This window comes from Phascolarctos cinereus, unplaced genomic scaffold, assembly GCF_003287225.1.
Source record: "Phascolarctos cinereus isolate Bilbo 61053 unplaced genomic scaffold, phaCin_HiC Scaffold_5;HRSCAF=322, whole genome shotgun sequence".
Classification (NCBI taxonomy): Eukaryota; Metazoa; Chordata; class Mammalia; order Diprotodontia; family Phascolarctidae; genus Phascolarctos; species Phascolarctos cinereus.
This window is the reverse complement of record NW_027555958.1, coordinates 82,272,646-82,290,890: the sequence shown is the minus strand read 5'-3', so window position 1 is coordinate 82,290,890 and position 18,245 is coordinate 82,272,646. Positions and strand designations below refer to the sequence as shown.

Below are 18,245 nucleotides of genomic sequence, written 5' to 3'. Positions count from 1 at the left end.
AACTGTAGCTATTCATTTTCATTTTAAATATATATTTCCAATCTTTCTGCAAGAGAGCTTATAAAATTCCCCTATCATTTTCTGCCCATCTTTCTATGAGCAAGCAGTTTCTCTTTATTCTTGTTTGAAATCAAAATTAAAAAAAAACAAAACAAACAACTTGATGCAGAACCAGATTTAAGACTATGTTCATTTGCTGTTGAGCCCAATATGACAAATCTTTGTTCAAATAAAAATGTCCAACATAAATATTAAGTTTATGTGATTATATTAAAGATCTTCCAAGTTGCAACTTATTTCATTAAAATCTTATTCATAATTCATAAAATTTTAAAAATCAAAAAATTTAATATGAAGTCTTACAAATTAACAAGCATGAGATCTTGCTAGATTATTTCTTTTAATTTTCAAATAGTGTCTCATATAAAATATTCATCATTATTTCATCATTATATTTAGAGTTTTCATAATTATAGGTAGAATAAAATGTCAGATTTTATAATTACAGAGTAATATAAATTTTAGTTGGAAGATTTTGGGGCAAAAGTTTTCATTGTAGTTATTATAAGCACTTACTAAATAAATGTAAAAGAGTATTATAAAGTAGTATACTAAATTACTCTGGGAATCGGCAACATTTTCTTTTTGTTGAAAGGGGCTCCAGGAACAAAAAAAGTTGGGAATCACTGACATAAAGGATACTAGATTTAAAGCTGGGAAACCCCAGAAGACATTCAGTTCAAATCCCCTCACTTTACAAGCAAGGAAATGGAGGCACAGAGAGATTAAGTATTTTGCCCAAGTTCACCCAGGTAGCAAGCAAGCAGGGCTAGGATCTGAACCAAGATCCCAAACCAGAACTCTTTCCACTATACAAATAGTCCTTCATTGCTATTGAAATGTTTATGTTGAGGACTGGAAAATCCTCACAATGTAGAGGAAGGCAGGTGTAGAGGAAGGGTGATTGAGAGAGAGGTCCCAGAGACAATGCAATTTTAATAAATTAAAATTCAAGGAAGCAGAGTAAGAACCAGAATACCAGCATGCCTACTTTTGCACTCCCAACTTCTATAGCATTAACCCATTCTACCCAAGTCATCTCATGCTTTAGGAGTGTGCTGATACATAGAAATCCCTTAGCCTCCTCCGTATGGTACCACATCAGCTGTGCAATCATGTAATTAAGGTGAGGTTAATGCTGACTGTCCACTCTCCCCTCCTATGATTTAGTTGACCCTAGAGTCAGTTAAAACCACTCCTAAGAATATAATGCTCACAGATTTTGCCCTAGAAACCAGACATCTGGGAAGAATATAATAGAGCAAGGGCTGAGAACCATTTTGAGTCTTCAGGAGCATACCATGTAAAATATGGAGAATGGTTGCTATACCCACCAACAATTCAATAAACATTTTATTAATACCTATGTACAGAGCTCTGTTCCAGGCCACAAAAAAAGGAATTAAATGCAGTGCTTTCTCTCATGCATCTTATAACCTTGTAGAAAAAGTAGGACATATACAGAAGTAACTCTATGAAAAAGACCAGAAGTGCCTGGAGTAATTCCCTAGAACTCTCCAGCACCATCCCTACCCCACCCAAATCAAGCAATCAAAACAGAAATGCTTCTGTTCTCTGCATTGGGTCAATCACTTCCTTATTTACATTGGCATTGCCAAGACCAAACGGAAATGTCATAGTAGTCCACGACAAGGATCCTTCTGGAGGGAATACATTTACTTATCCTTTAAAATGTGACTCAGGCTTCCTGGAATAATCTTAGGTTTTTACCTGTTCAAAGCTATAATAATCTGTATCCTTAGAATTTTGAGCCTAGTCTTTCAGAGCAAGATTCTACACTGAAAAATTTCATCCAGATCAGATTTTACTCTACCTTCATTTCTGAATATACCTTTCCTCCTTTCCCTTTCTCTCCCCAGGAAGCTTTCCTTCATAATAAAAAATGAGAGAGGGGAAAACAAGGTAACACATCTGATAGTATATGCAACATTCAAACCCATTTTCTCATCTCTTCTGAGGGGTCAAGCTTAGTCATTATAATTACACACTGTTCAGTTTCTTTCTCTTTTTTTGCTCTTCCTATTTATATTACTGTAATCATTATATACATACATATATACACATGTGTGCATGTGCATATATACATATCACATGCATACACACATATACATTTACAAATATGTAAAATTACCTATACATGTCTATTATGTATACATATATAATCTCGTATATGTGTATGTGTGTATATGCATGTATATATGCAAGTACATATATATAATATCTCCTTGATTCTGTTTACTTTGCTTAACATCAGTTCATAAGTTTCCCCCCCATGTCTCTCTGAACTTTTCATAGCCTTCATTTATCACAGCGCACTAATATTTCATTACATCCATGAACCATGATGTATTTATCCACATCCTATTGAATGGCATCTATTTGCTTTTCCTTTTTTTTCCCTACCACATAAAATACAAAGATGATTATTTTAGTGGAATCTCTTCCGTTCTTGAAAAGTTCCCAATGTTATTGTTAAATCTTTAGGAAAGAGCTTAAGTAGTTCTTTTCTCCAAGAAACATAAAATTGTAAGGATTTTGTGAATTATTCTGTTGTTTCAGCATAGTATTAAATAATAACTTTAATGAACTTCACAGTTAATTACCCAACTGACAGTTCTCCTGGGAATTAAATCATAGTAGTCACAATTTATTGCTCCTCAATATTTTCTTGGTCACTTTACTACTAAATAGGGACCATTTCTTTCCCTAATGACCTTTCCTAACAATGGAGAAAGTCTCAGATGCATGTTCAGCTCCTGGAATCTGGGGTCAGACCCCAAAAGCTAGCTCCCTTTCATGTTTTGAGCAGACTAAGCCATTCTCTTGGTTCCTTCTCATCCACCATACCACAGACAGACAAAACAGCCCTGTGACCTTGGCTGGGTCAATTCACTTTGCTATACCTCAAGCAAGTAAAGGCGGCAAAAGAGTAGAGGTCTTTGAAAAGACTGGCAAAATTTAAAGCCATCAAAAGTCTGGACAATCTAATATTTGGTTCAGTAAAGCACATTTACATATCAAGGAACTATGACTACTCTGGTTAGCCAGATGTGTGTGTGTGTGTGTGTGTGTGTGTGTGTGTGTGTGTGAGAGAGAGAGAGAGAGACAGAGAGAGAGAGAGAGACAGAGAGAGAGAGAGACAGAGAGAGAGAGAGACAGAGAGAGACAGAGAGACAGAGACAGAGAAGAGAGGACAGGGGAGGGGGAAAGGGGAAAGGGGAGGGAGGGAGGGAGGAAGGGGGAGAGGGAAAGAGAGAGAGAGAGAGAGAGAGAGAGAGAGAGAGAGAGAGAGAGAGAGAGAGAGAGAGAGAGAGAGAGAGAGGAGGCATTCCAGGTTTTTAATATTAACATAGTCCACAGCCTACAAGATGGGGTGGTAGGAGCTCTTCAGTTTCATAGCCAACAAGTCTAGGGTGAGGAAAGCTCAATACCAGAGGATATTATTTGCAAAATTTCATATTAACATCCTTTATTTTACAAATTTTGTTGAATATAAAAAACATTTCAGTGAAATAATTTACAACTTGAAAAGTGTTTAATGTAATCACATACTTAATTTGAATTTTAGAGAAAGGAGATTGTAGAAAGTTGAAGCCTAATTACTGAATTTAGATTAAAATGCAGTATAAGAGTCAAACAAACATTGCCTCCATGGTCAGTGGACCTGGGTTCAAACCCTAACCTCTGATATGTGACCATGGACAACTAAGTCCCTTAGGTTCACTGAGTGTCAGTTTTCTCAATTGCAAAATGAAGGGATTGTATCATGTGGCCTCTGATGGAGGGCCCCCCAGCTCTAGATATAGGATCCTATGACAATCCAGACCGGTCTTCTCCATCTTCACACTGGGTCAGTCTCTTCAGAGTTCCTTTCTCCACTATCATCCCTCAGAAGTGATGAGGAACAGAAGAGATGATAAACAGAAGAAAAACCGATAAGCTCTGGCGTTGTTCAGCAAAACCAGAGGGCTCCAGGCCAACAAGAAGTCCACAGGCAAGCTTCTAAGTGATACAGTCTGTGATAGGGCTGGTGTCTTTTTCATAGCAACACTGGATGATGAAGACTAGGTACAATTTCATGCTTGGAGCTGGCAGAGGTCATCACAGATTTTAATGACCAAGCCACCCATCATATCAAGTGAAATCAGAACCTACCATGAACTATACTCATTGCCCACAAGATCAGTTTTGATGTCAATATCTAACCCTTCTGATTCCAAAGTCATTCTTTACCCTCCAATAACACACTGGCTTTGTATGAACTATTATGGCATGTAGTTCACCAGTAGAGGATTTTGAATAAATGTCAAGCACCTTAGGTCAGGCCCTGTGTGACTTGAGGAATAGTAAGAAATACTCTACCCCAGAAAAAGCTTACTCAGGGGCAGCTAGGTGGTGCAGTGGATAGAGCTCCAGCCTTGGAATTCAAATCTGACCTTAGACACTTGACACTTACTAGCTGGGTGACCCTGGGCAAGTCACTTAACCCCGATTACCTCACCAAAAAAGGTGGGGGGGAAGCTTACTCAAATGGCTGGACAAATTATGATATGAATACAGTGTAATACTACAATGGGGAAAGTTTCAGAGAAACTAGAACCAGGAGAACAATTGATAATATAACTGCAACATTGTAAAGACAAATGACTTTGAAAGACTTAAGAACTCTGATGAATAATCAACCATGGATGACTCATGCTACAGCATGCTTTAGGAAGACAGCTACACATTTTTGGACATTGCCACTATGGAAATTTGTATTTGTTACAAGAGCTTTGTTTTCTTGAGGTAGGGTTTGGGGACAGAAAACAAATACGAGTTGATTGAAAAGAATTTTTTAAAAGCTCACTTAGTGGACATGACCTATATTTGCAATTCCTATATTATTCACTCTTTGGGGAAAGTTTAGCAGGTTCTGAATTTGCCTGATTGGTTAAACTAGACATCCTATAAATGGGCCTTAAGACAGATGAGTTTTGCAAAAAAGAAGTAGAAAAAAGAAAAAAGTTCAAAGTAGTGAAAGGGAGGGTCTACTTCACAATTTTGCTGAGGGCTGATACACTCCCCTCATCCTGCCTACTGCCACAAAGCACATTAATTTTTAAATGCCAGATCATATCCATATAGCTCAGTTTTAAAAATTCCAGGATGACCTAAGACCAAAGACTTAAGTTGCTTATCACATGAGGAAAGCAGTATTCTCCCTGTCCCCAGCCCATCCCCTCTCTTTTAGAAATATTTAGAAAGCATTTTTAAATTTACTAATCTGGGCTAATCTGAAAGAGAAACCCTTATTAGTCTTTATCAATTCCAAAACAATGTCCTGTTCCCCTCTCTCAGATCAGTCCAGGAGAGACATGAACAAGGGCCTGGGACCCTTAACTGATCTATCGAAGAGGAGTAGCCTTTTTCCCAATGACCTGCAGAGAGTAGGGCAGTGATTCTCAAGTGTGTTCGGGGTCCCCAGAAATCCTTTTGGGGACCAGAGAGAACTGCTGGATTAAGGTATGGATCAGAGGGAAATCTCTGTGATGTGGTGGGACTGGGTTGGGAGAGAATTCTTGAAGGGCCCAGCGCCCCAGTCATTATACAGCAGGAGTTCTTAACTTGAGATCCCTGAATGTGCTTGTTTTGTTTTTAAATATCCTGAAAATTGTGTTTCAATGTAATCAGTTTCCTTTGTAATTCTATGTATGCTATTTTATACATTTAAAAACATTATCCTGAAAAAGGGTCACGGGTTTCACCAAACTGTGAAAAGGTTCCCAGACTCAATAAAGATTAAGTAAGAACCCTTGTCAAGGAGACATTGAGTGGTTTTCCAGGAAAAGATTCTCTAAGATTAGGTAACTCTTGCTGTGGATTGATGAAACAAAATGTTAACTTTTACCTTACCTTGAGTTATATAACTGTTTTGTCATATTGTGAAATTTCCATGATCAAGAATTCTCTAATTGCTACTTTCAAAATGTCTCCTGCTGGAGATCAGTTCAAGGGCATTAAGGGAATCTTATTATATTGACATATTGGGCTCTTTCAAGCCTAACGATGCTTGAATTTAGAGTGATGATAAATTAATAAAAATTGTATCTGACAGGCTTTTGCCTATAATACCAAATACAGTATTTTTTTTCCTCCATTAAGTGATTAAGAAATAAGCTATTTCTTAAGAAAGGGTCACCAAACCAGCTTACAATTTGCAAGACCCCCTTCTCTCCAGGTCACTGCATTATTAGATCAAGGTTTTAGTCATATTTACCCAACTCTTACCAAACTCTTCTGAACAGGTCCCATAAATATGTTTATGTTTTTCCTATCCTCCTCCTCTTCCCAGCAAATAGGGAACACTACTAGGAGCCATGGGGCTTGCAAAGATACTGCTGGCACCAGGAGAATTTGAGGAGGTTTATTTCCCTCTGAAGTACTAGGGAACCTTTCTCCATAGTCAACGGGCTGCTAGAACACAATCTATAAACATCTACTAGGAGTTCATATCTCCTAGAACATAGGACCTTACAGCTGTGATGAGACCCGGAAGGTAATCTTGTCTGATGCCTTCACTTTACAGATAAGGAAACTGAGGCCCAGAGAGATTAAGGGTCACACATCAAACCAGTGCCTAAACTAATACAGCTAAATATGGGAAGATTACAGGGCCTCTCAGACCCCAAGAGAGGAAGATAGCTGTTATCTACCCATGCAGAAGCAAATAAGTTAGCACCATTTTAGAAATCTCTAGCACCTAGTTTCAGAAATATGGTACACTCCTACAGTACTTTGTACTTGGTAGGCACTTAGCAGAATGGCTGTCCCATGACTGTATACCTGTATTGATCATTATTCATTCAAAAACAACAAATACCAGAACATCTGATGTTTCCAGTGCTTTAAGTACGCCATCCCCTTAACTCAGCTCTTAATCACCTCTCCCCAGGACTACAGTAACAAATAGCCTCCCCACTGATCTCTCTGTCCTGGAATCTTTCAGCTCTCCACCCTATTCCTCACATTTCTGCCATATTGAAAACCCTATCCATGTCAGTTGCCTGCTCATGAACTTCCTTGCTCTCACCTTACTCCTGGGATAAAATAACAAACTCCTTACAATCTAGCTCCAGCCAGCTTTCCAGGTTTATTATATACATTACCTCATCAACAAGACTTTATCAAGTACTTTACTATGTGCCAGGCACTGTGCTCTGTGCTAGAGACAGAAAATAAAGGCAACAACAGTCCTTGCCCTTGGGAAGTTATGTTCTAATGAGGGAAACGACACGTACAAATCATTTATATACATATATATGTGTATGTGTGTGTACATGCATATGTACACACACATACACACATACATGCATGCACATACACACACATATACACAAATTCATACATATATACACAAAGGGGAGGCTGGTTCCTTCTGAGAAAGTATAGACACAGATTGATATAGAGATACAGACATAAATATATACCCAAGATACACACAAAGTTGAAACCTTAGAGAAGGCACTTTTCTCCATATATTCTACTTGCTGTCTACTCCCTGTGGTAGACATCCAACATTCCCTCTCCTACCTCTGCACCTCTGCCCAGACTTTTCCCCCATGCCAGTTAATTCCCTCCTTATCTCTGCCTTACAGCATCCTTAGCCTCCTTCAAGGTTTTGAGGGAAGGAGTTATTTGGAATTTTCTGCCTTTGTAATCTTTAGTTCCTGAGCACCTAGAAGCTTAATAAATGCATCTCATTTGATCTCTGTAACAGTTTGGTGAGATAGATACAAGTATCATGCTTTTTTTTTTTTAAACCGTTGTAGAAACAGGCTCAGACAAGTTGGATGACTTGTGCAGGGCGACAGGGTTTTGTTTTTCAGTCAGTTGTTTAGTCATGTCTGATTCTATGTGATCCCATGGACTAAGTCCATGGGGTTTTCTTGGCAAAGATATTGGAGTGGTTCAAGACAAGTGATGAACTCAAAGTGCAGATGAGGCATACGTTTTTGGACATGGCAATATTGGGATTCATTTTGCTTGAAAATGTGTATTTGCTACAAGGTTGGGTTTTTTTTTTGTCCTTTCAATGGTGGGGGCATGGAATAGGGGGAGAGAGGGATAAAGGATTATCAAAATGGAGAGAGAGAAAGAGAAAGAAAAGAGAGGTAAAAGAAGGACAGAGACAAAGGGAAGAGAGGAGAGAGAAAAAAGAGATAGGAGGGAAGAGGAGGGAGGGAGGAAGACACACACACACACACACACACACACACACACACACACGCAGAGGTAAGATTAGGAGAGGAGAGAGTAGGAGAGGGAAAATAGGAGAGTGAGCAAAAGTAAGAAAAAGAGAAGGTCACTGAAAACATTTTTCAAAACGCACAGAGGTGAGCAGAAGGAAACCAAGCCAGGAAGCTTTGATGGTAACCCATTTAATATATTACATAAGAAGAAAAGCATACAGTGCAATAAATATTTGCTATTTCACGTATAATTGTTTTTGTTCTTTGCATATGGGACTGCTAGTCTTACTTGGTGTATGAAAACTTCAGAACAAAAAAAAAATAAACCAATGACACAAAGATGGATGTAATTTACTTGCCTGTTTCACGATGGGTTAGTTTTCCTGGCCTTGAGCTGCTAACTTCAAAAGGAGATTCTATTCTGCAGCAAAGCTATGAAACCAGTAATGAGGTTCATAGTAGGTTAAAGAAGGAATCCCTTCTTTAATGTAATATGACCCCATTTACAACTCATTCAACAAGCATTAATGAACCATCTACTATGAGCCAGGCACTATGTTAAGCCCTGAAGACACAAACAATGGCAAAAGACAATCCTTGTTCTCAAGGAGCTCACAGTCTAACAGGGGAAACACCAGTGTATAATTTAAGATATATCCAGTGTAATTGAAGCTAATCTCAGGTAGAAGGCATAATAGTCATTAAGGGGAAATCAGTAAAGACTTCTTATAGCAGGTAGGAGTTCAGCTGAGACTTCAAGGAAGTCAGAGAAGTCAATAGTTGGAGATGAGGAGGGAGAGAATTCCAGGCTTGGGGGACAGTGGGAATGCAAAGAGCCTGGAGATGGAATGAATGGTTCAAGGACAATCTAGGTCAATGTCACTGGATCACCGAGTAAGGGGGAGGAGTTTTGTAAGGTGTAAGAAGACTGGAAGAACACAGAGTGGGTGAGCTTTAAAAAGGTTAGGGAAAGCTTTAAAAAACAAAAAGAGAATTTTATATTTGGTCCTAGAAACAATAAGGAGCCACTGGATATGACTGTGGAAAGTGACATGGTCAGATGTGTGCTTTAGAAAGATCAATTTGACGACTGAGTGACGATAAACTGAAGTGGGGAAACACGTGAGGCAAAGAGAACAACAGAGAGCTACTGCAATAGTCCAGGCATAGGTGATGAGGGCCTGGGCCAGGTGGCGGCAGCATCACAGGAGAGGAGGGGGTGTCTATCAGAGATGTATCCAAGGCAGAAACTAAAGGACTTGCTATTAGATTGTATAAATTGGTAAGAGAAAGTGAGGAGTTGAGGATATCAGTGGATAGGGCACTGGAACTGGATTCAGGAGGACCCGAGTTCAAATCTGCCCTCAGACACATAATACTTACTAGTTGTGTGACCTTGGGCAAATCACTTAACCCCACTACCTAGCCAAAAAAAAAAAGCTGCACATAATCAAGATTCAGAGTTTCATAGAAAATACTCCTCTTTTTGTTCTCAGAACATGGAAATGATTGTTTTTGTTGATGCCTATTAAACTAATAATGATGAAAATTTAAATGAAAAAATGCTAGTTGAACTTAAATCCAATGCTTTAGACTGTTTGGACATATTAACATTTACTAATTATTCCTTATAAAAAACCCAGGGAGAAACAGACCTTTCATCAATTTTTTTTTTAAACAGAGAAGACTTGGGAAAGAGTCCAAGTAACATGAAATCAGAAAATCTCTGAATGGGAAGGGCCTCCTAACCAGAAGCACGTACTAGTGCCCTGACAAGGGGTCATCCTGCCTCAGCCTGAGACTTACTTCCCTGATATCAAATTCCCAAAACATTCCATCTAATTCTTAGGAAGGTGTTTTTGTTTTTGTGTTTCCCGTGGATTGAGCCTCTATCTGCCTCTCTGTTGTTTCTACCCACTGTTAAAACATCACAGCCTTTAAAATACTTGAGAAAGCTGTCAATCCTCCCTCCCCCCTGTCCCATCTGTCCCTTCCCCCTCTCCCCCCCAACTCCTAGCCTTTATTGCTCCAGGCTAAATGACATAGCTCCATTTTCTTCAATGAATCCTTGCATGGACCTGTCCTCCTTTGTCCAGCATGTTCAGTGGAGAAAGACAGGACTGGTCCTCAGAGAATTCTCTTAAAATAGGCTCCGTGAGACCAGTAACTAAAGGAGTAGGAAAAACAAAAACTCTAGGGAGTAAGGATCTTGAAGACAAGAGTCATGAAAAATCATTTCCTACCTAAGAAATTCTTTTATGGGGCTGGTTGACACCCTGGCCCTATTATCAGCACTCTGGGCTGGTAAGAAAGTAGTTCTCATTTATTAAGTGACTACTATTGCCAGGCACCTAGAGATGCAAAGGCAAAAAATGAGTGGCCATGTCTGCCTGGCAGTCACAGACCGGGAGGGTACTGGGACTCAATTCTATTGGAAAGGGGCCACCTTGGTGGGATGGGGGAGTGGTAAAGGTCACACTGGGGCCACTAGGGGAAGGACCAAGAGTCCTGAGAGAAGAAATAAAGTCCACTGCTAACTATAGGCAAGGGCCAGTGCAATCAATGTGGAATTTAGGACACCTGACATAATCAAAATGAGTCACAGGCAATTAGGTCTTGAATCAAGAATAAACGGGGGATTCTGGGAAAAGAAAGAGTAAAGGAGAGCCCTAGACAAAAAGGTGCCATGCCCTGCTGCTCTCAAATCATAGGATTTGTGATTATAGGCTTATAAATCATATTTAGAGCTGGAAGGGATTTTAGCAGTCATTTAATCCAACCCTCTCATTTTGCAGGTGAAGAAACTGAGGCCCAGAGAGGTTAATTTAATGCTCAAGGTCACAAAGGACCAGAATTTAAACCTCGATCCTCTAACTCCAAATCCAAGTGCTTTTTTACTACTAGACTACTACTGGGAAAATCAAAGGAATTAGTGTTAATACAGCATTCCTAAGTTTCCCATGGGATTTTAATAAGACTCCTGATCATTTTAATAGCAACCAGTCAGTATAAAAGATAACTCCAAGCACCTTGTGTTCAGCTGCCCCGGATGTTTTTGTTACAGAATCTTTAATGGGACAGCATATAGTGTAGTAATAACAACCCTAGATGTGGCATCCTGAAGACCTGGGTTCTGCTGTGTATTTACCATGACCAAGAAGCTTCACCCTGGCTCATTACAGCATAGAATTTGAGGCAGAATAGATCTTAGCCCTCCTTGTTTCTACTCTAGCAGGAGAAGAGCTGAGGAAAGTACCTCCCCTCCCATTGTGCAGAGGTGGGGAGGTTTGGGGTGTGGAATACTGCCCACACTACACTTGATTAATGTAGTGGTCATGCAGAACTGCTTTTATTCCCCTTTTTGAAAAAAAAAATTGTACTATTACAAAGGATGACTTGTTGAATGGCAGGGAGGGTAACGTTCAGAATAATGAAGGTGATAGAAAAACAAAAGACATCAATAAACACTTCGGAAAGAAAAAAAAAGACTAGGTCTACCAACACCAATTCAAGACACATTAACTGTGTGACACAGGGGAAATGATCTAAAGTTGCAGTTTACTTGAGTCTGACTCCTTGTGACCCGATTTGGGGTTTTCTTGGCAAAGATCCTAGATTGTTTGTCATTTCCTTCTCTAGCTTTTTTTTTTTTTACAGACTGAAGAATCTGAGGCAAACAGGGTGAAGCGACTTGCCCAAGGTCACCCAGCTAGTAAGTGTCTAAGGCCAGATTTGAATTCAAGGAGATGAGTTTTCCTGACTCCAGGCCCAACATGCTATTCACTTCCACACAGACTATAAATAAAGACTTCCAAGAAGACTTCAAACTTGCTAATCTTTAAGAAACACTTATCAAGTGTCTATTGTATACTAAGTACGAAAAGATTAAATAAGTCTAGTGGCCCCTACCCCCATGGATTAAATAAAAGTCTAGGAAGGGGTTAGGACATCTGTAGATGGCTGAGAGACAGAAACCAAGTAAGCTTTGAGGAGTGAGGGGTGATCTTCAAGTAGGGTGATCAGAGGACCCATAGTATTTTAACTGAGATTTCAAGATACAAAGAATTTCACTGGCAGACACAGGCTAAGAGGATATTACAGGCATAGGAAATTGCATAAGTAATGCATGAAAATAGGAAATTAAGTGGTCCCATTTGAGTGGAAAAGTCTCTGATAAATCTGAATGCCTAGTTAAGGAGTATTGAAATTACCCATAAAACATGGAGTTGTAAACAAGAGCGAATAAGCTGGCAAAGTTTGTATGAAGGACTGGGGAGGGGAGAAAAAATGGAAAGGACCGCAAAAGGGTCATTGTGAATTTTTGTTTTATTTTATTTTATACTAGGATGGCAGCAGTAAGAAGAGAACCACTGAGGAGGTCAAAGGGACAAGGTTTGACAGCTGATCAGGTGTGAGAGAAAGGGTTCTGTCAAGACCAAAGAATATGAAGGATTACTAAGTGTTCTGCCACCCTAACAGCAGTAACAGCCAGTAATAATATGCCATAAGGAAATACAGCATGATTCAAAGGGGCTATAAAGCAACTTGAGGAGTCAAGGGCTGATCTTGAATTGCCACTGTCACTGACTCATTCAGCCACCTTAGGCAAGGGTTTGGGTTCAACCCAGGCCTGATTCAGCCTCAGTGATCCAGTGAACTGGGGAGAACTTGGGTCAGTGTCACCGTGGTCCCTATCTATAATCAGAACTGAGCAGTGTTTGGTGGGAGCCATCTGTTTTGGTATGGGTTTTTTGGAAGGAGCAAGTAGAGAAAGGTTAGATGCTGCTCACCCTGGCCTTAACCTTTGTGGAACCATCAGACTTCCAGTGCTATGTGGAAATGATTCTACCAATAGCTTATATTTGTACAGCTGAAGCCTTAGAATCGACCTCCAAGACCCTACCTGACCCTTTACTAGCTGAGTGTCCACAGGGAAATCTCTCTCAGCCTCAGTTTTCTCATCTGTAAAAAAGGGATGATCCTAATTGCACTACTTCACATGTTTCTTGTGAAGGAAGAGTTTTGTTCTGGGGAGGCAAAGGGGAAAAGGAAACAGTCCCTCCCTCAAAGAGTTTAGATTCTAAGTGAGAGATATGAGTATATACAGAATATATGTAAAATACACCACTTAGGTAGCTGAATGGCACAGTGGATAAAGCACAGGATTTGGAGTTAGTTAAGACTCGAGTTCAAATCATGCCTCAGACATTTATTAACTGTGTAAACCCTGAGAAAGTCACTCAACCTTCCTCTGCCTTGCTTTCCTGAACATTAAAGTGGAGATAATAATAGCACCTGTCTATCTGTCGTAGGGTTGTTTTGAGGATCTGATGAGTTAACACAGGTAAAATGAATTGTGAATTTTAAACTGCTACATAAATGCTAGCTGTAATTATTACTACTATTAATAAAATAAATACAAGGTAGCAGCTGGGGAGACCAGAAAAACTTGATGAAGACTGTGCCATTTGACCTGAGTCTTGAAGGAGACAGAGGTGAGGAGGAAATCTATTCCAGGCATGGAGGACAGGCAAAGCACAAGTCTGTGTGGCTGAAATGCCGAGTCTAAGGAAACGTTAGAAGGCTAGAATGGTAGGAAGATAGAAAGGTGGAGAAAGACTTTAAATGTCAAACAGAATTTATATTTGAGCCTTGGGGCAATATGGGACAACAGCAGCATGTTGTGTGGTGGGTGTGTGGGTCTACTTTAAGAAAATCACTTTGGTAACAGTGTGGAGGATTAACTGTAAGGAGAAATTTGAGGCAGGAAGGTCAAGTGAAACGAGGTTATTGCTATTAAGCCAGGAGAGAGGTAAGGAGAGCTCGAACTAGGGAGTTGTCTGTGTGAGTACTGGGGAGGGGACATATGCCAGATTTTTTGTAGAGACAGAGGACAAGATTCGATAATTGACTAGACACGTACGGTGAGAGAGAACAAGAAATCAGTCTTAATTTCTGAGTAAAAATGAAGTTTTTCAAAAGATCTGGGGAGTTGAGAATCTCAGAAGCTCCCCCTGTCCCCAAACTGGCTGTGTCTCAGGACTGACTGAACAAGTTTCAACATCACCACTGGGCTGCCTCTGAGCCTCAGAAATTCAGTGAGTCACATAGCCTTTCCATTCATTTCACTCCTTCAACGTTCTTAGAGCTAAGTCATGCCAGGTACTCAGGGGAATTTTCTTTTCCTGTTCCCCCTTCTCCACCCCATTCAGCTCTAATTCTGTGTATCCAATGGCAAGGATAGAGCAAGTCAAAAAGTCTCTTATGAGCTTGAAGGGACCCACTAAATCACTTAGGACAAAAGTCTCTTTGCAGATGGATAAATTGAAGACCAGAAATCCTACCTTCTTCCAAATTTCCCTCTTACTAATAGGGGCACCGACATGTTCCCATTCACCCAGACCTGAAACCTTAATGTCATCCTCTACTCCTCATTCTCACTCACCGGATAATACCAATCATTTGCTAAGTCTTGTTTCTACCTTCACATCATCTGTGGTACGTAACGCCTTTTTCCCCTCACAAAGCCTTCCACCCTACATCAGGTTCTCATCATCTCTCACCTGCACTACTGCAGTAGTTTTACCAACAGTCTCCATACAAAAAGTCTCTCCTGACTCTCCAGGACTTCAGCATTTAAAGCTCTTCACAGCCAGATCTCTTCCCTATCTTCTTGGATCCCTCTCCATAGACCCCAAGATCCAGCCACCCTACTCTACTTGTTATTTTGTGTCATCTGTCTCTTTCCTCTGGCTGTCCCCCATCTCTGGAATACTTTCCTTCATCACTTCCACCTCTTTGAATCCTTCCATAGGAGGCTTTTCCTGGGCTACCACTATAAAGCTACCTTCCATACACTCTGAATGTATCTTAGCAGTACCTATTAATTTACACTGTCTCCCTCATTAGAACACAAGCTTTTTCGAGGGCAGGGATTATTTTTGCCTTCCTTTATAATCCCAGCATTTAGCATACAGTAAACAAATTCTTGCAGACTGATTGGTGGTGGCAGTAATAGTGACTAGTAGAGTCAACATTGGAACTAAGGTCCTCTAATTTCAAATTCAGTGCTCTGTCCACCACAGCACCAACAGAAGACTGACAGAAAGTCTAAACGTAAACCACAGTGCACTCTGTGTCCAGAGCCCTGGATGGTGCCCTTAGCTTACAGAATGACCCTGGATGAATCACTTAACTTCTGAGAGGTAGCTTGGCACAGGGGGAAAACCCTGGAATTAGGCCAGCTACATAGGTTGAATCCCAGTTCTGATATTTACTGTCTGTCGGTTAAATCACTTAACTGGTTTCCTTAGAAAATCATGAGGATCAAATGAAAATATTTGTAAAGAGGCACATATTAGCTCTTATCATTCTCTCCCATAAAAATGGCCTCAAGAAGCATTCCCAAGATAAATAGGACTCATACAAAACATTCCAAGAAAGGAAACAACCCAAATGTATTCCAACAAACAGGCAGGTCTCCTTATCTGTGTACACAACAGGCACAGATCCACCTCTCAAACACAAAGCCTCAAGATCACCTACCTACAAGCACAGGCAAAGCCAGAATGGCCTCTGACTGACTTTTACTGTATTTAAATGAAAAAGACTGGTGGTTTGGCAATCTGGGATGATTCATCAATAGTACTCTATTTCTTTAAAAGAAAAAAGTTTTTCTTGATTTTCCTAGCTGTCCCACCCCCAAGTTGGATTCCGCTGGGTGAGTTGTAAGCTCAGGTCAATTCCTCTTTTGTTTCCAGGCACCTGTGTTAATTCTTCATTCTAGGACCTAAGAGGAGGGAGTAGTGCGGGGGGGGGGCAGATTAAATAATAACGAAGGGTCAAAAGAAAGGTTTGGAAGCTTTAATTTAATGTCAAACAACAGCCCTGCAGGTTTTAAAGGGCCTTCAGGTAGATCGCCAAAGCTATCTGTTGCTTCACTTAATCTTTTGAAGACTTTTCCTCGTTAGTAATTTTTAAGCTTACTCATCAAAAATTCCTCCAGCTTACTTTTTCGATTCACCCACAGATTCAACCTCCCTTCTTTTAGTTGAATTATTTTTCAAGGAAGAAAGGGAGAACGCTTAAAAGACCTTAACCAAGATCTTAGTTGGAGAATTATTTAAAGCAAAGTTTCTTCTCACTCTCAACTTCAGAAAAATCCATAACAGCCCGTATTTTATGCCTCTGTATACAAGTCTGAGTAATTCACCACTACGGTAAATAGACTTAACTTTAGTTTGTTAGGAGGGCATTATCCAAGATTGTCTATGGGCCATATTTTAGGTTCCATAAGAATTGACTTGAGGGGATGGGGCGGAGACCAGTTCCAGACACTCACTGCTGGGAAATGGGATCCTCAAAGATTTTTCCTCACTTCTACCACAGACAAGGATCAACCCCCAAATTTAGAGTCGGTAAGAGCAAATTCGAAATAGTGCGGATGAGTTTCTTCCTGCGAACGAGATTAACCTTTAAAAAAAAAACCGAAAATTTTCTAAGGGCTAACACTCTTCTAGGCGGAGAGTTTCTAGACACCCCTGAGAAGAGCAGTGGAAGCTTGTTATCATCTGCAAAAAAATACTGAAGATCGAAATATCCTATCCCCTGCAATTCTAATCCAAGCACAAGTTGAGCCATCAGCTACCATGATCTGCACAGGGAAAAGCAGATCAAGTGCAGGTAGTGACTTCTTCCTAGAGAAAAACTCTAGAAAGTTTGCGCTAAGGTGGGGGCTCTCAGCAAACCCTTAGAGGTTATCGCCCAGGGAGAAGAAACGTAGTGACCCCAAAGGAGTACAGCAACCTCATCCCTCACGTTATAACGAACACCCTAGTAATCTATATCTTGGCTATAAATAATAAAGTACCAGTGGGAGAGAACGCATAAGGGCTAGGGCTTCTGAGGGCTAACTCTTCCACTGATGGTGAGGGCTTTAGGGACAACGCCTTCAGCTTGGCTCTCCTTTCTCCTGCCGGGTCGAGACTGAGGTAAATAGGTACCCAGCGCCAACAGATAAGTGCAAGCCCCACCAAATGCTAAGGACGAACCTCAGAGATGACATCCCGGAGAAGCTCAAGGCCAAAGATAATATACACACACAGAGGCATCGGCGGCAATAGCACAAACGTCTTGGGAGGGAGAACTTGTTGCAATCGCCGGCCCGCAGCTAGTGTCCACGGCTAGCCCTTTAATACTTACACCTGGCAGCTCCCCCGGGAACGCTAGGCTGGAACTCCGGCTTGGTTCTCACAGCCCCAGCTCAAGAGCTGGGGACCCGAGCGGGCTTGGCTCCCAAGCAGGCGGACTTTGGCGAGCCCCAGTCGGCTAGCAATCCTCTCCTAGCTTAGGTGCACCCGGGCTCCTCCAGCTCGGCTCACCAGCTAGGCAATCATTCACGCGAACAAGTTACCGGGCCCTCCCCGCGGCGAAGGGAGGGGAAGGAGAGAGGGGCGGGGGCTGGGCAGCGGCGTTACAGAAGAAAGTTCAAAAGAAGAATCCTACTCACCTCTAGTCCAGAGTCTCCCGGGTCCTTCCCTAAGTGTTCCAGCAGGTGGGGGGTCTGCAAAGAAAACGACTAGAGGGACTGGCTGGTTGGCAGTCTTTTCGGAGGAATGAACGCCTAAGCATCTTCCCCTCACCTCCCCCGAGCTGGTTGGACTCTCCCACCCCCGGCAGATTGTTGTAAACACACAGCGAATAGGGCTTTGTTGCCTTCTCAATGGAACCACGTGGAGAGGCGGGTCCCGCTCCTAGTAATTCCTGAGAGAGTGACTCAATCCAGCCGCTCGCGATTGGCCCTGGCGGGTGGAGCGTGAGGGTCTCGCTCCTTCCTCGGATTGGGGGTTGGATGAACCCGTTGTGTGGAGCTCCGGAGGGGGTGTGCTAGGATAGAGGGGGTTTAAAATCGCTCTGGTCTGTGCGGGTTCCCTC

General features: G+C 41.1%; 1 protein-coding gene across 1 annotated transcript in view; it reads right to left on the bottom strand.

Moving 5' to 3' along the window:
• FRMD1 (FERM domain containing 1) overlaps positions 1-18,018 on the bottom strand; it is a 93,492-nt gene extending 75,474 nt beyond the window's left edge. Inside the window, exon 1 of the mRNA XM_020970414.2 lies at positions 17,821-18,018. The gene's annotated coding sequence lies outside the window, so the exon portion shown is untranslated. The remainder of the gene's footprint in view (positions 1-17,820) is intronic.
• Between the last annotated feature and the right edge of the window lie 227 nt (positions 18,019-18,245).